Genomic DNA, 26901 nt, shown 5'->3' with positions numbered 1-26901 from the left:
ATTTTAATGACTGCGATGACATTGCCATACGAATAAAATAAGTAGAACAATTGTAGTTGAATTGACAAGATAAGATTGAAGAAAAAAATATATAATAATGACAATTGTTTCTGAAGTTTCAAACAATTAATAATATAAAAATTCAAATTGCTATTCAAATTTAAAAATATAAAGATTTTAAACTATATTTAAAAAATTAAAGAATTCATAAATATCATATCCAAAAATGATTTAAATTATTAAAGAAAAAATCATTAATTCTTAAAATTTGTACTAAAATGGATAAAAATATATAATAAAATTTAAAAATTTATACTAATTATCAATATCAGAAATTTATATATATAATTTTAATTATCTAAGCATAATTACCATAATTAGTATAATTACCAATCGTTAAGATAACTAAGTCAAAAATGATCTAGCTATTGGACTGCAAGTTAACTACAATATTTTTTTAATTATTAATATACATTAAAATTATTAAATTTTTATAATTCAAATAATATTCGAAATACTTTAAAACATCTTGAATCTATCGCTAGTTTACGGGACGGGAAGAGGTTGTTCATGGGAGAGGGCACATTCCACTGTGAATGCGCATGCGCACATTCTGACTCGCGGCACCCGCGCATTCGACCGCGTGTAGTCAGTCATATTGTTGAGGTTAACTTCTTCTAGTTTATATTTGGAAAAAGTAATCTTGATGCAAAACGTGAATCGTATTTGAATACATCTTCAAAAAATTAGGTAAGCGTATGTATTTTTCGTTAATAATTTTCACGAAATGAAATTTATAAGTTTTTTATTTTCGAATTATGATATTAAGTTTATAATATCATGCATTTATTGCAATTAAAATAAATCATTTTTTTCTTATTAAAAATGAATAATATATATATATATATATATTATTCATGAATGCGTATCTTTATTTTATTTTTAATTATTGTAAAATAATTTTTTTCATAATTTTAAATAACAATTAACATTGATGAAATATAATTATAAAATAAATTTAATATTAAAAAATATTATATTGAATATGATTTTGATTACAATTTTTATATATATATCATGATTCTTTTATGTTTTCAAAATTATTAATCATTTTTCTTTCTTATTTTTTATATTAATTAACTTCGCTTTCAAATAGTAATTTTAAAATTGATTTTATCTTATTTCTCTGCTATATATGTTACAAGTTAAAAATGTTTATCTTTTTGATATGTTGAATCTCTTTGTACATTCGCAATAATAAAATATTTGATTATAGGCATAGAATGGTTTTTCAATGCGGCATTCTTTTCAACTTTGGCTTGCCATATTGAATGTTAATATGTAGGAAACGAAAGCCGTGACTATCGCTATAAATTATATATAGTTGAAAGTAGTTTAAACGCAATAAAACATTCGTCATTAATCCATTTTAATAAAATATTATATATTATATATTTATTTATTTAATATTATATATTTTTGATTAGAATAAATCCATAATATTTACCATTGTCGAATCGTTATTTGTAACATTTCAATTATATTCCATATCGCATCGTTATTTCTTTCGTTTATCGATATAGATACGTAAAAAAAAAGGGAAACGTGAATATATATATATTCCTTTCGTTTAATGCAAAACCGCAGAACGCGGTATGTATTGACCAAGTGTTCACGATATCGTAATTCACGTTATTATACTACCCATGTCGAGCAACCACGTTAGTTTTGTATCTTTCGCACCACTCTCTTCTTGTTGCTTTGTGCCTTTTATGTGTTTATCCTGCGTAAATATTACCCGTGCAAAATATTTTTCGAGGCTACGTTGGAGGCCGTTGTGTGCTAGGGCAAATAATATTCAGGCACCTCTTTAGCCGACATTCGAGAGGTCGTCCAAACACTTTTTCACCTCGTACCAAAGCTGCTTGAACTATTCCAAGTATTCATGAGCTCGAAATTTTTCAAAACGCATTGGATTCAAAAACAATTTTTCTTTTTTATTATTTCAAAAAAATTTCTCTAAATTTAAATAATCTAATTTTTTTTTTTTAATTATTTGAATGAATTCGATTTTCTTATAAGTTTTAGGTTAGATTATTTATAACCTTATTTATAACCTAAAAATTATTTATAATTTTGTATAACGAATGAAATTTTGTTCTGCTTATGTAAATCTAAAGAATTTTAGACTTCTATTTAAAATTTTATCGACAATTTACATATATAATTTCATATAGAAATAATTGAATAAATTTCAAATTAATTTGTAACATAATAATGACACAATTCTTTCGGAATCAAGTCGCGAGAATAAAAAATTAATTTAAATTTTATAATTTAATATAAATATAAATATATTTTTGTATATGTATAGATATATATATATACGTATCAATTAGTTTAAGAAACAAAAATTATATATAGAATTGATCAGATATAATAATTAATGATAAATATCAAAAATGAATGAATCAAAAATTCGGATGACATTCAAAATATAATCAGAAAATATTTTATTTTTCCATTTCTTCTTGGGGAAATAACAATTCTATCTAATATGGGAGCTTGTTGAAATCTCATCTTGATTTTACGAGCAGTTTAGCCTGGAATTTATCATTTCTCTAGGATCCACTTAAAGTTCCAATCTGACGATGTTTCCTGGAACGTGTATAATAATTATGTCTGTGATTCTTTCAACATATTTTCACTTCTTCCAATTTTATTCGGTCGGAAAGAAAGTAATGATACGCTAGTCGATACTATGGTCGAAGAACAAGAGAAATTCTTTGTCCCGGAAAAAATTAGCTTGTCCATCGAGATCATAAATTTCTTCGAAACCAAATGATAATGATCATTATTTGAGAAAGCCTCGAAGGAAAATGGAATGATTTTTTTTTCTTTTGGTTTCTAAATTTTTCTTTCTTTCTTTCTTTCTTTCTTTCTTTCTTTCTTTCTTTTTTTTACAATTATTAGAATGGTATGGAAAGGCCGAATACACGTACCGAAAGTGGCCAAGAATTCCGAGCTATTTTTCTCGAGGAAATCACAAAGAATGTGGCCGAAGGTAAAACGCGCAGGTGCTCGTGGTTCTCATCTCTCTTTCTCTTCTGTTCAGGTCAATTCTCCTTCATTCCTTTCATTTTCTCTCTTCTTCTTTCTTTCACGCAACCTTCTCTTCAGTTGTAAAAATTGTCTACGAAGGTCTAAATATTCGGAGGATACCGTGGGGTGATTATAATTCTTGGGCTGAAGTTGCCTCGGAACAGAGGAATGCCGAGGGGCGGCTAAGACAAAGCGCCATCTTTTGCTTCGCCCTTTATCTCTTCAGCACTGAAGATTAGTATCTATAGTCGGACGACAGATGGTGGTCGGTAGCTACACAATCCAGATTCTATATAAAGTCTGAAACCAGCGAAGAACTTCTTATTCTTTTTCTTTCTTTCTTCCTTCCTTCCTTCTTTCCCTTTTCTTCATTGTTTCTCTATCTACCTATCTCGTGTTTCTTCTCTCTCTCTCTTTATTTTATATATACATTTTTTTCTTCTCTTATATTTTAATAATCGATATCCGAAAATGCGGAACAACTATCGAACGTATCAATCGATCGATATGAATTCACGAGTCAAAACTCAAAAACGGAAATCTAATTATGTCCAAATTACGAATACCAAATTTTTATCGTGCTTACCATACAATATTATCCCGCGTATCCGTGATGCCGATTATTGCCTTTATTCGTATTATAGACGATGTTACAGGACTAGTGATCCGAAAAAAAAGAGAAAAAAAGAGAAAAAGGCTCGTTCGAAAATTTATGAGAGACCGCCGTGAGCTATTATTGCTCAATAAGACGCTTAAATACCTGATAACAGTACCGGTAATCAGTGTCGAAGGAAACGGAATCGGGGTGATGTTTTCGAGTTTCGTAGCTTAAGATTGCAGGCAAAGCAGAAGGGCATTTTTAGGTATACCGTGGTAACGGCTTTTACGAATTTTCGGCACGGGACAGCTGATGTACTCTGGCTTAACACATGCTTTCGTCCTCTCGGAGGCAGTTTGGAGGGGGCTCGATCGGGAAACGTAATCATCGAGGGGAATATTGGCCCGGGCTAATCGGCCTGGACCGATCCAACCTCCTCTCTTCCCGTATAAACTCCATTCTCGAGAAATTCGCGATGGCTACGAAAGGCGCGCGCGTATCGGGGTGTCTGCGATTATCATAATTATATCTTGATGCGATGAGTCATACTCGTATAGGTGTGCTCGTAACACACGAACGACGAGAAAGAGTGAAGAACGAAGGATCGTTTCGTATCCGATGTCCGATGCTGTTGCTTGCACCGTTTCGAATCTCTTACACGAAACCAGTACGATCGTTCGTGCATTCTTTCATTCTCTCGCTGGCTGCCAGTATAGGAAACGCGATCACGTACTACACCTTACTACACACAAGGTGATACAATAGAATTTTGATCATTCGTCTGGATATTGGATGAAAATTACTGTTATTGGATGGAAGTGATTAAAATCAATAAAAGGTAAATATTTTGTGAAAAATTCGAAATTGAGTCAGGAAAAAAATTTTTCATCCTTAGAAAGATTGTTATACATGAAAGAAGTAGAGTTTGTGCTTGGAAAGCATCTTATCTCGTACGACGAGTTAGATTTATTTTAGAAATTTCTTTATCGCGACTGAAAAATGTGGAATCTCGTCTCGAAAAGAAGAAAGATTCCATGTTGATAATTTCATAGAACGAAACGAGATATTTAGTTAATTGAAATTATTTTCGAAGAAGCAAAGAAAGAAAAAAACTTTTATTCGTGTAAATAAGTATATTCCTCTTGAGTTTAAAAATTTTTTAAATATAGGCATATTTCGAAAATCACGAAATAAAAGTCGAAACGAAGGTAAACACGCGGAATACCTTATTATCTGATACTGAGCAATGAAATGTTAATTTACAAGCTTAACATTTTCGGCTAAAAAAAAAATGACGATGTCTGTTTCTTCATTTATTTGACTCTTAATGACGTTCCTAAATTCCTATTTCTAAATGTAAATATTAATAAATAAATATTTCATACTTTTATAAAAACTCGATCTCGTTTTAGATGAAAATTAAATGATAAAATAATAAAAGCGAACATTATGTATACAATTTTTATCTTTCGTATCTTTCTCCCCGCTATGAAACGATCGACAATCGTTTGATATTCATGATGAAATGTAAAACAGCATTACACGTAGTACGTTCTACGTACGGAGTAGAATTTACAGATCGCCGTGTTCGACCTGCATAATCCTTGTGCACGATCCATAATGCATCGATGAGCACCGCCTGCCTGATCACAATTTATAATTTATTGCCAAGTTACGAACCATCTCCTGCAGCTTTTTCTCTCTTGCCTTCCCGGGCACGTTGATTGTTGTTGGAAGTCTGGTAGTTAGCAGCTTCTCTCTCGCAGAGCATGCTGTGGAATTCCGTTGATTTAAATGGCGCTCAAGGTAACCGCTTCGATTGAATTTACGTCCGTGGCTTTTCTCCACGTCTTGTTATTTACACGAGAATATTACGAACGCGGAATTTCTTCGCGCTTCTCGTTTTTAACATAGAAAACATAGACGAGCATAATTCTTTGTCGTTTTAAAAACAGTTAGAGAGATTAGAACGCTTTATATAATAACGATTTTCCAAACATTCCATTATTATGATCAAACTGGATAAGAATAGTCTGTCTAATAATCATTCTATATATTTTTGATATGAAAGTATAAAAATATTCTCAAGGATTCAAAATCAATAACGAAAGAACCATTTGGATTAAGATTTTTATAAAATAGATATTCCGATTGTTAAATAGTTTTGAAATTTTTAAAATCGAATACATAAACTAATATTTGAATTTCCAAATGATAAATAACAGGCTAAGAAATCGAATCGATTTGAGTCGAAATAAATTGTTTAAATACGTTCAAATCGGTGGAAAAAATCTTCTCCGTATATATATACTCCGAGTCGAATTAAAATTCTGCTACTCAGCTCGCTCGAATAACTCTCGCATCTATCATATACGAAACGCGCGCAAGATAAATTATAATTTACGTTCCCATCGAGCAACTTTTTCACTTTTTATTATCGAATAATTTACATAATCCGAAATGCATCGAATAATAACTCGGTATCCCGCATATATAATGCGATACTCGATCGCATATAAAATCCATTCAAAGTTACACGTTTCGGGTGCCGGGATGAACTTTACGCGGCGAGAAACCTTCGGTATCCCAATCCAATATTTTTCGGTACCCGCATGGAGCCCGGCATAGCGTACGCAATCGCGTCCGCCATAGCGCTCGCTGCGTTTGTCGCGCATATTTCCATTTCGCGCATAAATATCGAGAACGGCGTCGAGTAAAAAATAGCGCTTTACGTACGATGTGAATACGCTTCGCGGAAAGTTCACGCGGAATAATTGGTCGTACACGCGGTGGAATAACTTACAAATACCACCCCACCCCTTCCTCCTCCCCGTCGTCCGTTTCCTTCCTCCTCCTCCTCCTCCTCCTCCTCCTCTTTTTCCTCCCCTCCTCTCCCCTCTCCCCTTTGATAAGGCGATTTCTCAGGAGCCCATCGCGAAGGCATCTCTCAATTTATGTGGTACCATCATTGATATTCCGTGGAGAGCACGACTCCTCTCGGGTAAAGTTAGGGGAGAACGTGCCATAGAAAGGAATTTATGCGAAGGGCTTGCGGTGTTCCGACCTTCACGGTCACGTTGCAGCCGGACCTCAAACCGCACGAAGGTTATTCCGAACAATTCCACGTCTTGTCTCCGAGTCGCAAGGACCGGGTCACATATAGAATAGAACAAACACTATTGTGAACCCGCCTTTGGAGCACGCGCGCGTGCGGTGCGATTTTTATCGCGGTTCGGCGATACAAAAATTCCAATGGCTATTTAAAGCCTCTCTACTCTATTGTTCGAAATAATTTCTTTTTTTTTTTTTTTTTTTTTTTTTTTTTTTTTTTTTTTTATAGAATAGAAAAAGTCTTTTATTCGAGGATCATAAATCAAAGGGGGAAGGGAAAAAAAGAGATCTTCGAGATCTATCTTAAATAAATAGATCAAATTCATTGAAGAACGAAAGGAAAATAAAAAAAATCTGTAAACGTGTAATTAAATTTATTATAACAACAATCTTGGAACAAAGATACGCTCTGAATCTACTATTTTAAGAAGAAATAGAAAGATGTGTCGGTTCGGATGGCTCCCTTGAAAATCGACGAGGTCCAAATCCTCCCTCCCCCCCCTTCCTTTTTCTTGTCTCTCTTCTCTCGATTACAATTTCAGATCGATTCATACATCAATGAGCGGACATAAATCGCTTTTACCGTAAACAGTGAACAATGGACATCGCGATAAAAATAATCTTGGAGAGGCTTGGAGGCAGAGAGCGGTCCGTTGTGCTCGCGTGTTCGTATCCATCGTACACATACATATACGCGTGCATACACACACGTGCGTACATACACAAAAGCTAAGGCATCTCCTCTGAAAGGTATACGCGTCTTTCTCGGTAGAAATGGCAAGGAACGCGAGAACTACTCGTTATGCATCCGAGTAGTGTGGATAGGGGAGGGCTCGTACGATCGGGCCTCGGAATCGTCGTGGATTCTGTTTCTTCGTTCTGCTCTCGACGGAGGAAAAGAAACCCGCTGGCAAGCCCGATCGTGGCTCGAACGGGTGTGAATGCCCGTACGTGCCAGAAACGAATAATGAAGCCGCGGTACGATCCACGATAAAACCTGATGCCGTTGGAACGCCACTCACGTACGAATCCTTTACCTTGTACCCGATTTGCGAGCGAGCTGGTCAACATTGCCGTGCCTACGAGCCACGTTGCCCCGAGACTCGAATCGTTCCTGCTCCCCTTGTATCGGTGTGTGCCTCTTCGTAGACCGGCTACGATAAACTTTCACGGGGTATACAGGGTGTTTTAGTTTATTTTTTTCCTTTCCTTTTTTTTTTTTTCCCCTCCTTTTTTAGTTTAGATTTTGTTAGAGATTGTTCTGCGAGATGCGAGAGAATTTTGAAATAAAATTGTGCATTAAAATTAAGAGTAGAATAATCAATTGATAAAAAAAAGTCAATTGAAATTTTGTAAGATAATCATATATTGTTAATTTGTTTTTTAATTGTTGTTAATTTATTTTTATATCGTATTATGGTAATTGTGAATTACTGTTCCTTTTGAATTTTTTAATGAAGTTAAGAAGGAAAAATCTATATTTAAATCTTTTTATATTTACATAATATTTTTTTTCTTTATATCTATAGAACATATGGACGAAATTTGGAGAAAAAATTATGAACAACATTCTATATACATATATATAGAGAGAGAGATATATACGAAATGTTGAATTGTAAATTTTTTACCATTAAAAGTGGTTCGATCCTCCTTACGTAATACATTTTATCAAATCTGTTTTCATAGCTATTCTTTCTTTCTTTTTTTTTTCCTTTGTAAAAATTTTCATTGCCGTAATTCATTCATCGTAATTATTCGATATTTCCTATTCTGTTCTCAAAATAAGATATTCTCTTAAGAAATAAATAATAATAGTATATCTTTTTAACATTTTATCGTAATAACTAGGGTATTATTGAAATCAACTTTATTCTTATATCTTACGTGGAATTCGTTTGTTAAATAAGGAGAGAAATCGTATATAACGTTTGGTAAGGAATTAAAAAAAATCAGTAGGATTTTACATGAAGAAACCTTGAAACTTCGATGAGTGATGAATAAAAGTAATTAAATATGTATAATATGCCTTGTAATATTTCGTGGAGATTCAAAGAAGCAGATTGAACGAGAATTGAAAATTTGAGAATTGGAAGAATATTGAGAATTTTAATCTTATACGATATCTATATGACAAGTATGTATAATATTTACAATGGTAAGAAAGGTGTGACACCCTGGTATTTTTTTTTTTTTTTTTTTTTTGAGGCTATCGACTCTTATCGAGTCGTATATACGACTTTACGACTAATGGTTCTAAAACGATTTTAAAATATAACAAAACTCCTTTGCAATTTATATAAATTTAAAGAAGAAAAATTTGTCTATTTTTAAAAGAAAATATGACAACAATTTATTTCTAGTTCTCTTGCAAAATTTCTTTGAACTTTACAATGACACCAATCATTTATTTATCCACAGAAGATTAATTTAGTAAATCTCAATTGAACATATAAAAAAGAAGATTTGATATTTTCGGATAATATTTATATTTATTGCAATATCGAAGGACCTCGAGGACCTAGAACATTTGAATTTTATATTTACGTATTTATTGTAATATTGAGAACATCAAGATTTCCAGAACGAGTTAATATGTATCCAATTATGCTCTCATTCGTTCCCTTTCTCAAACACGATCGCCAGATACGGTTCGTAAAATGTTAAAATTGCTTCAAAATTAGCCAACTAACGCCCAAGTTTGGCTTGACAAACGTGAGATACGATCGCGTGGCGTTAAGCCGCGTATTCACGGGTCGCACAACTGGTTCATGAATGTTTACGAGCTACTTGATCGGTCGATGGAGACGCGAACGATGCAACGCTGGCAAATGATCGTCAACATTTGTACGTGTTTCCAAATGGTGTGGATACTCCTCCACATTACATGAATCAAAACATGAAATTTCTTATTTGTGTGCGCTCAAATGAAGACGAAATAAATGAAAGACAAAAAAAAAGAAAAAAAAACTTGAAGAACACGAAGAAAGTAGATCAGAAGATTTTTTTTCTCACGCGAGAACGCAATTTCTCACTGTTCTACTACGCTTCTTCGCATTGTCAGGAGAGAAGAATGATTTATCGAATAAATTTCCACGCGTTACACGCCCCGTTACGTTTCCGCTTTGCTTTCTCCTATGGTCTTTTTTTTCTTTTTTCTTTTTTCTTTTAAAAAATATCCTCGTCCCTCTACATGGAATTCGAGCATCCGGCAATACCGGATCGGCTCCCTCGTGGCCGATACGGGCCTGTCTTCGAATTCAGCCAACGTAGACCGGCCACGTCCGCAATGTCCACCCACGTAGCGGCCGAACAGCAGAAAAGAAGGGAGGAGAAAGGGAGAGGGGGTTGATTGTGAGTCTCCTATCTGCCCCTGAAAATTCATTGCTTCTTGCGCCGTTTTCCACCCGGCGGGGTTATTAACGGCGCACTCGGAGCGCCCTACGGAGTCGCGAGTTATACGATGGAATTTATACGTACTTAAACGCGCTATTATCGTCCTTTGCACGAGATCGCGTGGGCGCGCGTGACAGTAACTGCTGGACTTGCGGGGAAGACGTAACACACTGTGCATTCGAAAGTCCATGCCATCCTCGAGTCTCGAGACTCATTTTTTTTTTCTTTTTTTTTTCTCTCTCTCTTTCTTTCTCTCTCTCTCTCCCCATTTCGCGCGAAAACCTCGCGTGCACCGATAAAACTAACGAGATTCGAGAAGAATCTTGGATGCTCGCGAAATTAATATGTACCTTTGAATAAATTGTAAATTTTAATCGTGATATTAATCTTTTAATTCGTTCGTTAAAAATGTTAAAAATGACTAAAAATATTGGGAATTTTTTTCTTTGAAATATTTTTATATCTCCTCAGAGATAGTAATATCGAAATGCATAAATCAAGAAAATATTGGATATCTTTTTTACGATGTATGATTAATAACGTGTGGTTAATAGTAGTATACACTGAGCTCTTGCTTTAAGCGTAATCATAGGTATATCCATTTTTTTTTTTTCTTCGTTTTTATTCGATCAACTTCGATAATGTACCAGTTTGAAGCTTTTTATCGTTATTTTATTAAAATGAGATGAATTTTTTTTAATTTTTATGATCGGTAAATGATGGAACAGAAGAGTTTTAAAATTGTTCCAAATATAGATAGACGGCGCCAGAAACGCTATTAGAAAATTAAAAGATCTCGGCTGTAAGATCCATGAAATATTCATGCATGATATTCGTAACGTATCGTGAGTATCGAGAAACTTGGGTAGCCGGTGAAAGTACAGAGACTCCAACATGCCATTCTATACATGTATACATATATCCTTTAAAATAATAATATGACATATAGTGTATCAATGCACCATAGAATATCTTTCGCGTGCCAAGTGAAAAATTGGCATAAATGCCAAACATCTTTCGTTCTTTTATAAATATCTTCTTTTCCATTAGAAACACAATCGAGACATAAATTCAACCAGTGATTAGGAAATAACATTTGTGATGAATAATTTCGAAGATTACAATTACCCAATTTGCGAAAACGAAGAAACAACGTTGTATATCTATTTCTTTATAAAATATACATATATACACATATATATATTTGCAAATTGCGTAAAAAAATTTTACGCTTCATTCTGGATTCTGTAACGAAAACTTGCAATATCCGGGAAACATCGGGTCTTTCGGTGTATTAATCCGAACCTGGGTACAGGGTGCAGTATGCACTCGGAATGCAGCTCTCAAAGTGGGCTGCTCTTGGCTATCGGCGTGCATCGTGGAACTTGGCTACCTGGTGAAAGTACCTCCACCTTCGCAGCGTTCTGCATGCATGTACACCGATGCACGTACAAGAATTGCTCGCACACATTCAACCCGGCTCGTACGTATACTTGCTTGCGTGTACGGGCATGAGGTGAGATACTGGCAGATAGCGTGGCACGTAGTGTCAATGTACTCCATTGTGTCATCCGTCACGGCCTGTGAGATAACGTGGTTCCGTAGCGATGGCTATGACCCGACCTATCTGTTCAACGAAATAAACAATCTTCCTACGAATTAGGAAGAAATGCCACGTGCCATTCCTTCTTGAATCTTGAAATTTTATAAAAATTCCAATTGATCGTCCGATAAGATGGAAGTAAGTAAAAGAGAGCACAGAGACTGATAATATAAAAGATTCTATACAATTGTAAACGAAATTTCAGTTTTCACGTATAGTTATTAAATTTCTACAAATTCATGACTGCTCGTTCGTGACACCATGTTATACGCAAAGCGATCAAGTATCGAGTAATGTTACATTCCCGTACAAATTTTTTACTCTCGCGTTACGTTATCGAGATTAGGAAACGAGTACACGTCGAAACTATTACACCGAGATTCCACAGACATCGACATGGATCTAACGAACGAACGTTTCTTTTAACCAGGTTGACCGATTAATGCGCGCATTTACACCGAAGCAGGCGTCTATGGTCTAATTAACATGGTGCTTGAAGGCGCGATTATCTCGCACCATCCACGATAGGTTATGTCTATCTGTCGATTTATCGGCGTCTACTTAACACGCCTGCGCGTGCACGTCCCTGTGTGCACGTGTACGACGCCTACGCATACAACCTTTCCCCGGTAATGTACGCGTATGCGCGCCACTTATACGCCCGGCGAAGCATAATCGAGCATAACTCCCTTATATTTTATACGACAGGCGTGTACACCACAACTGTGGTCATTACGTGACTTATGCAATTTCTTGATCTTTAGTTATCTTTACGCATTCCAGCTTCCTAGGCGTGGACCGAGTCTTGTCCGCGCCGCGTCTCCTACGCTTTTGTTCCATCATTTATCGTGGTGTGCACCTTATTGGCGCCATTACTCCGTAATTAGCGTTCCTTAACGTTGCACGTTAAAGGTATATATATCTTTTTGTTTATACAGGACCGGGTTTGATTAACTTGCTCGCGGGTTATAATGGACGTTTACCATCCGCTACCACTTATGGAATCCTCCCATTTATTTACAGAACCATTTTACGAAGCTTCTGTAACTCGTCGTTCTATTTTCTCTTTCTTTGTTTTTAATTAACGTTGGTAAACGTTAACGCTAATGGCGGCATGCATCGATAGCAGCGTTTACGCATGTATGTAATGAATACCGCCGCTTTAAACTTTTCCATATTTTTATTTTCCTCCCATTTGAAATTCCATTTATACTTCTTTCCAAGCAAATTACAAATAGAACTCTCTTTTATGCCGACTCGAGTTTTTACCTCGTACCAAATACGTGGAACGTATATCGTAAAATTAACAGATCGTTTCGTTTCACTAATGCACTATAATGGTGGTTCGTCGTCGTATCTTTTCGTCGTAATTGAAAGGTATGGAAAGAATAGAATAGCGGGGAAGGGAGGGATGTGCGCCAGGGATGGAGGAATACGTTTTTTTGACCGAAAGCACGTAACGCTGGCTGGCCGAGGGGGCAAGGCGACACGACCCCGGGGCCCGAGGAATTCGGCCCTTGTATCGAATTGACCTGCGTGCCTGCGGTTTCTTCCTGGCGTCGCGCTGTCGTCTGGCTCATTTTTTCATGTTCGTGCTTTCGCATCTCTGTTATTAAACTCGAATGGCACGAACGTCGTTATACGTTAACCGTATGGCTGCCGTATCCGGGAACTATCAAACTAACGACGCTTCGCCTGCGGCCGACCGGCCCAAAAATAGTCGGGGCCCCGCCGTATAATTACGATCACGGACTCCAGGATGTAGCCAGGCCGATTTAATTCGACTCTCTTCTCTCTGTTCTCGCCTGCGGGACACCAATCGACATATATATATATATGTGCATATATAGATATCCCATGCGCAGAACACATTCAACAATTCCTGTGGGTTCGTTTAATTCGTAATCTGAACTTTGTAAACTCGTTCGTTGCGTATTTCCCCTCTTCCCTGAAATCTGGTACGCGCGGTATTCTTTTTAATGGGGACGGGAGAATTCTAGGCAGGTTTTCGCTTAGAATCTGGACTGACAATCACGTTTAATTGTACGTTCGAGCGATTGTACTTCGATAAAACGTGTCGATGGAAATTGTTTTCTAGGAAACCGATTCGTTGGTTTAACAATGCCAGGTGAGCTATCGGTAATTCATGGTAATCGGGGGTAACAAGATGTATACAAAATAACTATTATTTATACCGTTAAATTAAAGTGAATGGAAGAAATTGGAATATCCACGGTTTAATATTAAATTCTATATTATATATTTCAAAAGATCGTTTATTTGTGAAAATTCTATGATTTTTAATTCGCATCTATCACGCTAAGTTGACGTAGCGTTATCCAAGCTTTCATATCATTATTATCCTATCATGTCCTTTTTAAAAATAAATTTATTTTCTTTATAATAAAATTCAAAGCTGGTTAACTATCATATACGTATACTATATAAATACGGATATAACGAGGAAAGATTCATCGTTGTTGAGAAATATTTTATTTATTTATAAAGTAACTTCTCGAGTAACAAAACGAATGAACTTCGCGAAATTTTATAACCTCGACAGGTAATCGCATCTTCGGTCATTGTCTCGTCGAGATTCCTGTGCGATGAAATACGGTTATCGTACTGTCACGTGGCGTGAAGACGTTCCATCCGTTTAACCGTAAATTTCGAACGAGTGTTACCAAGCCAGCTATTTAAAATTATTATCTCAACTATGCGCGCCGGTAGATTCCCGGCAATTAAGACGCACATGTCCGTTAATTTTCCTATTAGACGTGCATTACGCCCGCTAATTGAAGTATTACATCTCTGGAATTCGATGCGTGCATCTTCTCTTCTCGTTTCGGTTTAATTGCCACGATAAAATTTCGTTTTCCCGCGACGTTTAAGACCTCGTCCTAATAGGTCGTGGAGAGAGGTGTACTTCTCCTCCCCCTTGTGTACTTTTGATACACGAGCCTGACCGTGTTTTACGTCTTTCAAAACGTTTTAACGATGGATGGCCCTATCCGCTTTGAGGCTCACGAGGTTGCATTAGCCTCGCCGAATACCATTCGCTTCGAGTCGCAGATTACGCAGAGCCCATTTGTGCGTCGCGAGTTTAACACGACGCTGTTACTAAATTCCTGCTGATGTGTCCGATCACCGTATATGGCGTACATATGCGGCGTGGAAAATGGATGAAGTAACCGTTGCTTTCACGCTTTCTTTTTGTCGCGATATCCTTTGATTCACGTCCCCTCCTCCTGTATGTTCTCTCCATTAGGAGCACGATAGGAGCGCGATATAAAGTATGGCTGACATTAAGTAGTAAACGGATCACTTATCAATTGTACTCGTTATCATTTCTTTGTGACGTGGTGAATTATATTCTGCCTCCTCTATGCATTCTTTTTTTTTTTTTGTGTTAGAAAGCATGAGATAAGCGTGTTCTTTTTTGTTAATCTTCTTAATAACGTCTAATGTTATTTCGTATTTTAGCATTATATTTAATGTTTCTATTAAATATTTAGTTATTAATAGAAATATTTGCAAAATATTTGTAAAGTAAATAGATATATTACGTTCGAATCGGAAAAATCTTTGATCGTACATTAATATTTGAAAGTATCGTTAAAGTGGTATGCAAAATTATTTAGATATTTCTAAATATTTTCTATGCATTAAAGTTATTAATATCAACGTTCTACCGTGAAATACCCGTTCCTCCTCTTCCCACGTATTAAATAGCGTTTAAACAGTTTTTAACGAGTGCATTCTGCAATCCGTGCATTCGCGTGCATCCGCACCATTAGGGAAGCCTGTCCGTTGCCCTTTCTTTTTTTTTCCTCCGATGCTCTTAAATATTTATCCAACGTTAATTACATTATCGTATAGCTTAATAAATTTGGAAAGACGTTAATATATTTCTTCTCGAACTTAAATTCTTTTTTAAATTCATATTTGGTTTTTCTTCTCTCTCTCTCTCTCTTTTTTTTTTTGATCTAACTTAACTAATATTTAAATGTAATTTTAATTTAAAAAGTAAAACCTCTATTTCATTGCGCATTTGCACGTTCCACGAGACGGAGTGAATGTTTTCTATTGTCATAAATGAGTGGCGCCTGTGGCAATAACTATGGCCGATTACGGCAACAGTTATCAGTTTGTGCTTGTTAGCAATACCGTAGGTTTAATGATACTTTACATCGTGATGACGTGTTTCTGATTTGTCCTTGATATCCAAGCTTGTACAACTCTTCTTGCGATAGAAAAAATTAGTAGGTGCAACTTCCCCATTGCGCTTTCTATTTACAAATTATTATTATTAATTTATATTTTCTTTTATATATAAAAGGAGTAGATGTTTTTTTTTTAATTATATTAGAGTTTTATATTGTTTTGGCATTTGTTTTCAAGTAGTGGCCATTAACATTTCATACACGCGAGAGTATCGCGCGGTTACACGCATGGTACCGTTAACAGTAAACGTTCTAAAACGTATTTGATTTCATTACACGTTCTTTTCACTTCTGATCACATAAAGTGTGAATTATAGCGAAATACTTTTTTCTCTACGTAGATATAATTGCGCGCTCGACAACCAGATTTAAATAACGCGCGTCCGGAAGTCGTTAAGTTCCAGATTTTTATATCATAAACATAGTTTTAAGTGTTCTATTAATAAAGAGTTTAAATATTTTAGTTTAAATATTTTCGAAGATAAGCAATTTTTTTCGAGGAAACTTTAGATCGAAGAATTTTCCAAAATAATAATATTTTATTAACATGTAAAATTCAAACTTATTATAATTCTTTTTTTTTTTATTTTTACAAATTTAAAGAGAGATAAAAGTCGTTTCAAAAAATCGAATAATTCTATAATTTTAACAATTTTGCAAATATCTACCTCAGATTCGAAAAAATACAATCTAAATCACAGTCATATCATTAAATTATGTCGATTTAATTAATCTCGCGATTAGAAGGAAACAGAAAAAAAAACTCGATAAAATAAATTTTCCAAATTGTGATTGATTTTCCTCGAATAGATCGCTTCGTATTCTCTCGCAATAGCATTTCCCTACCGTTATACAAGTGAAACACGTCCGTGGAATATAAATGAGCCTAGCGATCATGTGGCAAACAGCGTACGATTGGTACACGAAATTCTTTGGACTTCGAAATTCTTGAGGAAACGCCTTTACGGGTACGCTCGTGAATGCTCTTACATAATGTCTTATGTACTCCTCTGGCACGATCGAATCGAATGGTCTACTACGGAATGGAATGGAACGGAACGGAATGGAATGGAATGGAATGAAATGAAATCGCTTGGAATGGGGCCACTCACTCTCGGCTCTAAACCATTCGATCACCCGTATCGCTAGAAAAGGACTGGTAAGTGCTCCCTAAAAGGAAGAGAGAGAGAGAAAGAGAGAGAGAAAAAAAGCAAAAAGAGAGGGAAAAAAATGAAAAAAAGAAAAAAAAAATCTCTTCTTACGACCATTTGGTGAACCGTGTAATTTGGCTACTCGAAGCGATTGGATTGTCGACCACGCTCGATTTCTCGAGTTCAAACAATTTATGTGTTATTTAAATGTTAGATAATCATTTTTTAACCGATCCATGCGAACGTTTCTCTCTTAATTGGAACTTACCAACGTGTAATTTACTTTTTCCCAATCGAATATTGCGCCACTCGGTTTCTGAATGAATCGATACGTTTCTCATTGATTTCTTGCACGCGATAAGAACGTCAAATAAAATTTTATCTACACTACTGTAAATACAATTTTTACTCCACGTACGTTTTCCAATTTCACTTTCTAATTTCATTTTTGACCTTTTATCTTTTAACAGATCTGTTGGATTATACTGTGTATACATATATATATATATATATAAATTATTCTTATTTATCCAATTTAATAATAAAATTTAATACTTATTATTAATCATGATAAATATATAAATATCGACAAAGAAATGAAGACTGTCAAAAAGAAGTTTGTTCCTTCGTTCTCGTTTCACTCTCTTCTAAGAGTCTTAACCTTAACGATCAATGCAACTCTGTGCTCACTCTGTTGACACGATTTTTCAAATCGACAAACGTCCCTGAAAACGATTGAATGAAAGAGAAGTTATCGCTGGTCCGCGAACAGGAAGAACGCAGTCCCTGCGTGTAAATGGAGAAAGATGGAAACGCACGCGCGCTTGTTACGTAGCGATGATAAATCAGCGTTTTGCCGCGTTTACGGTGTATCGCGGGCACAGGGATGAAAGGAGCAACAAACGGCTGTGCACGCGTTGAAAGTATAGCCAAACCGGCTCGCGTGACACGATGAATCGTGTGCCTACTTGAATCTACGATGACATTAAACGTCCCGCCATTTACTAGCGGATTGGCGCGAATGCGAAATGCTGATGGTGGGATCTGTACGCGTCAGAAGACGTTGATTTACGTATATTTAATCCGAATAAAAATAATCTTGATTATTAATTCGATGGCTTTGTATTAAATTATTTATAATCCAAATATTTGCATTTAGCGAGCAAAAATATATTTTTTTTTTTTCTCCTTGAACGAAGGATCGTTTCGTTCAACGTCATTTGACAAATATTGACACTTGGAAAAAGATACAAAAGAAGAAAAAAGTATCAATGACTTCGTTGCATCAAAACAGCCATCTTTTTTTTTTGTTGAAGGATTATCTGAGAGAAATCAAAATAAAGTAGAAGCAATGAAGAAATATCAAAATAAAATCATTTCCTTTTTTTTGTATAGTATTCCTTACACCACATCGAGAATTATCTCCACGGATTCTTACAAATGTGGTAATCAGCTCGCGCGATATCCAATGGATATACGTGGCTTAAAGTTCGGCACGCATCGCCGTACCCAACAAATTGACGGACAAAATGAAGCGTGCGTTTGACGCTGATTTATCGTGCCATTGTGAGAACGTCGAACGCTTCGAACATTGGATGACGTCGTAACTTATTCTATCGGAGAGAGCGAACGCGTCTAAGGCGTGTACGCGTTGATTCTTGAATCGCGAACGGGGTGAAGCGCAAAAAGTGCGACGAGGAGATTATAAATCGAGCGTGGGTCACGTGGAAAAAGTAAATCGACCGGGTAAAATGTAGGGAGAAACAGCGAGGAGGGTGGAAGCGTGTTGATAAGTTCATCCTGCGCGCTTTTCTTCGACGACGTGGAAAATATTGAATTTTCTTCACTGTGTAGAAAGATGAAGGGGATGATAAGTTTTATCGAACGATAAGAATTCAAATCGAAGAGAACAAGATGAATTTCGTTCTTCGATTTTATAATTATTTCTAAAGGGTAAAGGATAATTGCGTTTATATCAGAAACACGAATTCAATATGGATAAAAATTGTTAATTATGAATATTTTGAAATTGAATATTTAAAGCTATAATAAGATTTTTATTTAGAAAATGACGGAAATGTTCTAAGTTTCGATCAAGTTTCAATTATATTGGAAAATTGTAAACTCACCCTTAAACAGTGAAAGATAACTGTTACAAAAATTATTTCAAATACCTACTGCATAAGGAATTTTCAACTTTCCTCCAAATAAAAACGATGTCACGTGCCATGCGATATGCACCTTTAGATTTATATTAATTTTTAAATGAAGCCCAACATTTCAAGGCTGAGGTATAAATAGGCAAATAATTTAATTACACGGTGAGAGTAAATATAGCAATGAGATTGGGAGCATCACGATTGCACGCGAACTTGCGTTCGAAATGTAATTAAGCATAAAACACGCGAGACTGTGAATGTGTCAAGTTTGTGGAGAATAATTTATCGTGGCCGTCCCGTTTCCTTTGCCAGGACATAAAACGCGATCGAAGACGTATTTCTTAATTTGGTTTGTAATTTGCGATTTAAAATTCCCCGGCGCTCGGCCGGGATATTATAAATACCAATAAACGTGTGTTTCGAATTACGTCATAGGGTCGATCGATGGAAAAAAGAAGGAAGTATCGAGAGTCGCCGCAGGTGATCGTCGCCTCGAACACGAGAGAAATTGCGTAATCGACGAGTTTTCATTCTCGTGTGCGTCAAACATTCTTTGCTTACGCGATAATAGCGATCTACTTATACGCTTTTCTTTGAATCTGATTTATGTCGAAAATTTCTTCAAATACGATTAAATTGATTATTATCGATCGACGAATGCTTTATCATTTAAAATGAACTAATTCGATGTTAAATTAATAATTTAAAAATTAATTGAAATAATAATTTGAAGTATATTTTAATGATTAAATAAAAAATAAATTGTGACCAAAATCGAGAAGATAACTATATTAAAAATATTTTGTATTATCAAGTATAAGTAGTATTATCAAGAATAATTTCGTTTCATGTTATTTCCTTTCTCCAATAAAAAAAATATGGATATTTTAAAAATGTACTTTTTTAAACCTCGATTTCTATACGACAGATTTTTGTAATCATAATTGTAACATTAGTATCCTTTGAGCAACGGAAGCAGGTTTGACCAGTTTGACTATCTAGAACTCATCACACTTTCATTCTCTTCTTCTCTTTTTTTTTTTTTGTCCCTCTTCCCTCCTTGAACGTTTCGCAGCGGCGACTTAAGCTCCAGAAAATCGTCGAAATAGTCGATTAAACTTTCAGACAGCGAAGAAGGGTTTTCGAAGGAAGGTTAAGGTATACCGCAGGAGTGGGAGATGAAAGGGTTGCGTAGCGCGGAAGCTCGCCATTATATTCACATTATAATCCCATCAGGGGACTCCTCTGCCTAACTGGACAGCTACGAATAATACGACGTACACGCCTCTACCTTCCATTCCACGTCTATTCGACTGTCCTCAGCTTTCTCCATCCGGCTGCCTCATCTATCCCTTACGAACTTCGTTATTAATTTCGTATTAAACGAAATTTTATAGCGATCGTAAAAAATATGCACTGAATTTAATCTTACGAGGAAGGAAGCGTTGAGAAATTTCTAATATATACTATATTACGTTTATCATATTTATTTTTCAATAAATCAATTTTGCGACAAATTGGAATAAGAAAATGAAATTATATTACTGCATATTTTGTGATATTAAAATTAGAATATATTGATCTTTTATTTCCATGTCAAAGATACAAGAGGATAAAAAGTATAAAAAGTAAAAAAGAAAGTCGAGGCCAATTTATTTATAAATTTTTAATCACGAAATATCTATTTTGCTCTTTACATCATTAAATTCTTTCACATTCTCAATCATCTTTTTTCAACAATCTATATTTTTCCGCAGATTTAAAGTGTCAGATAGATCCACGAAATAATTATCCAGTAGATAATTATTCATATATGGAAAACAAATATTTTGTAAAATATTTTTATGTAAATTTTACGAAAGCTTTACGAGAGTTTAAAATATTGGTATAACAATTCCACGGGTCGAGGCAAGCGAGTTGTGTTAAAGCCCCAGCAGGCATCGAAATTCCACACCGCTTATCTAATCCGAAATCACGGGCAATCAGGGGGAAAGAAACGATGGAGGGCCCGTGTAACCTTCCGTTTCTCTTGTCATCGTGACTGTCGGCGCGCGAGAACGCGACGTGGCCGGCAAAGTGGTGAAAGCCACGACTCACGACGGCGATAACCTACTCCAGTGCGGCTACCCAGTTGCAGCTGCCTGCTCGCAAAACGAGGAATCCCAGTTACGCGCTCTCATACGAAGGAAGAACGCCGCCTGAAACTGTATAGAATGCTCTTGTGGAGATACCAGCGTGTGCACGGTGGTTTACTTCCGCTGGAGGCACGCGGTTCAACCAAGTCCATACACACGCATACACACACACATGGGCAAAGAAAGAAGAACGAGGACAAAGAAACAAGAAGACGAGGATGAGACGAAGAAAAAGATGAAAGTGGAGAACGAGCGAGAAGGAGAGATAGAGATGGATAAAAAGACGAGTAATAAAGAGTAAGAGATAAAGAAGAAACTAACGAACATGAAGAAGAGTATGTAGAAGTATCGTATAGAGAAACTAGAATGAAACGAATAAGGAGATAAAGGAATGGAATGGTGGAGTATGATTACGAGGGGAAAGCAGATGAAAGAGAAAAGAGAGAGAGGGAGAAAGAGAAGAATGATGCAGACACAACTCCTTGCCTCTCCTTGGTTGCTTCACTGTGATTCCTTCTCTTTTTCTGTGTACGTCTCTCTCTCTCTTTCATCGTCTTTCTTCGTCTTCCTCTTCCTCTTTGTCTCGCTTGTGATCCGTTCGTCTTCTTTCTCTGATGCAGAAAAAGCCCGTTCTTAGCCTCTCTGTCCCTCTCTTGTTCTGTTCGGCCAATTCCTCGTATTATACCAGGTTGCGGCGTGGAATGCGGGCGTCCTTCGTTCGCTTCGAGCAGCGTCCAACCGATGAGCCCCGCTAGCGTTATCCTTCGCCGGTCCTTCGCATGCGCTCCTTAGGGCTCGGTAAAATTAACCTGGAATACTCGACCGAGACGCCCGCCTCACTCTCTTCTCTCTCTGCTTCAGATTCGTTAAACTCGCTCACGCGGCTTGCACCAACGGCATGCCATACTGCGCGTGTGTGTCCTCCGTCTATGTAAGTTGTATATACGCGCATACAAGCGCACGCACAGCGGTCGCGTAACAGAGTCACGGTGTATAGAGACGACGATCGGCATACTTGGTGCGGGTTTCTCGGGCTTATTGACGATGAAATTAAGGCGATTTGTCGAAGTAGAGCGGTTTTATTGAGAGTTCGCGCTCCTTTCAGATTGTGGATAGTGGGAGAACAAGCGCGAGCACATGCACATACACGCAAATATGCAGTGCGTTCTTCTTCGTTCATGATGTCGATATCACGCCAATTTATTTTTCTACATATAGGTGAAACTTTATATACCTATCAAGGGAATTTGTGTATGCCGTTTCTCCTATTATTTCTAATAATTCTTGATGATATTTTGCAGAATTTTTTATACTCACGGAAGATCGTAGCACGATTCGCGTGAAAAATTATCATCTTCTTCGTTGGGGATATTACGATAAAATTCAATGTTGCGGAAAGCAACGTACTTTTGTACAATCTTACCGCATCCATCTTATTTGAATGCGAGTACTTATTCTTTTCAATTTTTTTAAATCATTCTTTTGCATCTATACATATAGACGCATTCGTGTACGTTCGATTCCTGGTATTTGGTGCGGAATCAAACTGCTCGCACAGGTAGAATACTATAATCTAAAGACTTATTTGTGTTGTTGCAGGTGCACCTGTGTGAAGCCGGAGGCGGAGGATTCGGAGAACGGGAGAATCTAGGTATGATTGCTTTGTGGAATTTCAAGCGCAAGAATGTGGCTTTGAATGTATCTATGTAAATCATGTTCTCGGTCACATTCGAAGAATTGATTGATTATTTTAATGTTAAAAAAGAAAAAAACAAATCAAATTTTACTTTAAGGAAATCTGAATAATTTCGCATAATAAAATATTAATAAATACATATTTAGATATACTTACAAGATTTGATCGGAAATTTTGATATGAACTTAAAATGACAATTGTTTAGATAAGAATAACAAAGGTAATGTATAAGATATATGATTAAAAAATATAATAAAGTGAATTATTTGGTTAAAATAATTAATCAATATTTTTAACATAGTTCAAACATAAAAAGTGATTGGCATCAACTTTCAATAATAAACTGTATTTACTTATCAGTCTATCCACAACAATTGCTTCAGACTTTTTTTTTCAAATACCCGCTTCCTCGTACTAATAATAATTCAAGATGGTATTACTATGACACATCAATCACGCTTTAATGATACTTACTTGTCTATCTTTATCAAATGACAGAATATCGTTTGAATAAAAATACATTGAACATATTCGATTCCTTCGTGTTTTTAACATGAGACTTACATTCCTTAAAGTCTCTAGAAACGCATATATTTTCAAACGAACAGGTTTTATCTATATAGAGAATGTTGCATCGAATGATTGAAATACATGAATCACGTCTTCATTCGAATTCAGATCAACGAACCTGCATCATTCGTCGATGGGGAAAATTGTACGGTGGAAGATATTTCTTACTTTCGCGTGATCGTTCCGTACCGCTTGATCGATGGTATCTATAATAAGAACATAAGATACAGCAGCCAAGTTTTACCGATGTTAAATGGTTAGTTTCGCCGATCATTTTGTTTCTTTGTTTCCATCCATTATACGGCGTAAAGTTTAAGTTTCAATTACGAAGTCGCGATCTGCACGCATAGTTATATACACGAGATGCATCGTAATTGGCTCGTAAATTCCACGTATATAAAATGTAGACGTGTACAAAATTGAGCAACTGATATTTATGCAATTAAAGATGTCTTTTAAGTATATTATGTATAATTGAGAAAGTCCATCATGAATATTTCAAGTTTTTAGTTTTTTATATTTGTTCGAGAAGAAATAAGCATTTTTATAGAAAAATCTAGAGATATAATTTATTATTTTCACTTACTATTAATTATATAGTTTCGATTTATAGTTTCTCAAGCTGAAGTAATTTTTTTTGCTCTTGCTCATTCTTTTTTTTTTTTTTTCTGTAACATTGTACAATGAACTTTAGTGTTTCATTGCTATAATCATTATCATCGTATATTAAGAATAATCATGGGAACCCCTGTTGTGCATATTTATGAATCTTCCATAATATTACTTGCTCTATATAGCAATTACCACAGGTTGATTTACTTTATTACTTCATTGTTATGCTAATATCACCTATAATAACCGTGTTCATTATTTGATAATCATATAAGGAGGAGTCGTTAGAAGTATATAATATACATATGCGTACATACATTTATTCGATGATATCTGGGTCACTTATTTTTAAATTAATTGAATGAACTGGCATTAATAAGAAACTAATTAACAACTAATTAATAATATAGTTGAATGACTTAATATTAACAAACTCTTATTATAACCTCCAAATATAACCTCCAAATAATATCATCAGTCTTATTTTATCCTAATTTTGGCTCATATTTAATAATTTACTTTAAAAAATATCTTATAATTAAGATATTTTATATTTTTGTAAAATATATTAATAATTTACTATTATTATGTTTAAATTTATTGTATACATATAATCGTATTAATGACGATATATATATACATCGAATAAAACAAATTTCAAAAATTCAACTAATAGATAGGTATAGGTCTATAATCTACGTCAATAAAATAAATTTATTTTTATCGATTATTCAATATTTGTAAATTTATCGTAACATTATAACTTACATAAAAAACACAGATTGAGGCTCGTAAACCATAAAAACTAGGTTTCAACCATTCAAAGTACAGGAGTAAATTTCAAATAAGCAAATTGTCACGTGTATGCACATGCGAAAAATGCATATATGTATAAATATATGTGTTTATCTCATCGTTGACAAAAAATACGGTTCAGCATAAATTTTGCAAAGAATACTGTCCATCTTCCGATTCGATGTATTGTAAAAGAAAATACATTAAAAGCGCGTGCGCATGAGCATGCGCACGAAATAAAACTGCGCACAAAACTGCGCACAAACTACACGTTCCTTAGTTAACGCGCGCGCGTGAATAAACAAGTACGAAGTTTATTTTAATGGTGTTATGTACATTATACTACGTTGTTTGTTAGGTATGTTATGGTTTGTATGTATGGTATGAGGAAACGAAACGACTGTATGTTGTTCGAAACTATGTACGAGTTCTGGCGAGGTCGAAAATATGCCCAGTGGCTATCACCCACGTTTACACCATAGCTATAAAAGATTTCTGTATAATGTGGTTACAGTCGCCAACTAGTGTTTAACGATACGATCAGGATATCAATGAGGTATATTATAATTAAGAAATTTATCTTGACAACTTGAAATAAAAAGATGATTATATAATATGTCTTCATTGTAATTAATATTCGATGTTATTTTTATACGTAGAAAAGATAGAACTTGTTATATTTGTATTATATGTCACATTTTTATATTTTGTGAATTTATTTATGTAAAATTTGAGTGATTTATCTTTTTATTTTTTTTTTCGAAAAAATAACTAACTTTAATTAATCTTTTATTCTTGGAATTCATGGAATGTGTAATTGAAATTTTTCCAGAATATAATTCTTTGAAATAATTAAAATATTTCTACTATTTTAGATAGAATATTATTAAATGAATTTTATTTTAGTATTTTAAATATATTATACATTAAACATATTAATATTGTTTGAATTAAGGAATATAAAGGTATATTCAATATTAAATTAGATAAAACATTTAGAGTTTAGATGCTGTTCTAGACGACCATGACAGTAGAATATATTCCGATGTTTTTTATAAGATTAATACTGCATCAATACTTTAATTATATACCTTTTACATAAATTATTTATAAATGCTTTTATAAAAAAGAAATGATATAATTATTATTTCATATGTAACTTATTTGTGTGAACAAAAAAAAATATTTACATATTATATTTAAATCTCTAATGATCGTTTAATTCTCTCAAATAATAAAACAATCACAAGAAAATATTTCTAACATTATTAGGAATGCGTTTGTGTAATCAAAATTCGAAAGTTTCCTTATATGTCTCATATTTCTTTGAAATTTTCGTTCTATCGTTTCTCTTCTATCTTCTCTTCTTTTATATCTGGTAACACATCGTTGGCTTCTTTTAATAACGATAGTTTTTTGTGTTTTTTTGTTCGAACCATATATACACTGCATTAAAACCCGATAATTGAAATAATTAAAACGCACAACTCACCGATGGTTACAAGTAATAATAATTAAAATGGAACGGTAGTGCGCGAACAGGAACGTAATACGAAGCGCGAATTCGCGTATAATTCATCATTCGTGTATTCCGTATTCCACGTAGACGGTGTACGTGCTGAGAGAAAGACTCGTTTCGTCTGAGGAATGCACGGCATTATAATGAGAACGCGGCAAGACCACGGTGCAACTCCGCGACTCGATTATTTTGTTTAATTACAGGGAACATTAGACAAGTCACATCCGCGGC

The 26901-nt window shown here is 35.0% G+C and overlaps 1 protein-coding gene and 1 long non-coding RNA gene across 4 annotated transcripts in view; one reads left to right on the top strand and one right to left on the bottom strand.

Moving 5' to 3' along the window:
* Positions 1–26901, top strand: part of LOC122719176 (protein expanded-like) — an 84438-nt gene that overhangs the window by 953 nt on the left and 56584 nt on the right. The window contains exon 2 of the mRNA XM_043944778.1: positions 23078–23129. The gene's annotated coding sequence lies outside the window, so the exon portion shown is untranslated. The remainder of the gene's footprint in view (positions 1–23077; positions 23130–26901) is intronic.
* Positions 20945–25780, bottom strand: LOC122719180. 3 transcript variants are annotated; one of them, XR_006347529.1, is made up of 4 exons: positions 25125–25780; positions 24331–24593; positions 22796–23950; positions 20945–22712 (listed from the first exon to the last, which is right to left on the bottom strand). It is a non-coding gene; the product is annotated as an uncharacterized LOC122719180 (long non-coding RNA). The 3 variants fall into 3 exon arrangements; XR_006347530.1 differs by having other exon boundaries at positions 20945–23588; positions 23649–23950; XR_006347528.1 differs by having other exon boundaries at positions 20945–23950.

The sequence above is a fragment of the Apis laboriosa genome, unplaced genomic scaffold, assembly GCF_014066325.1.
Source record: "Apis laboriosa isolate Shangri-la unplaced genomic scaffold, ASM1406632v1 scaffold70_cov154, whole genome shotgun sequence".
In the NCBI taxonomy this organism is placed as follows: Eukaryota; Metazoa; Arthropoda; class Insecta; order Hymenoptera; family Apidae; genus Apis; species Apis laboriosa.
The sequence above is the reverse complement of the archived record's forward strand: the minus strand, read 5'-3'. Positions and strand labels throughout refer to the sequence as shown.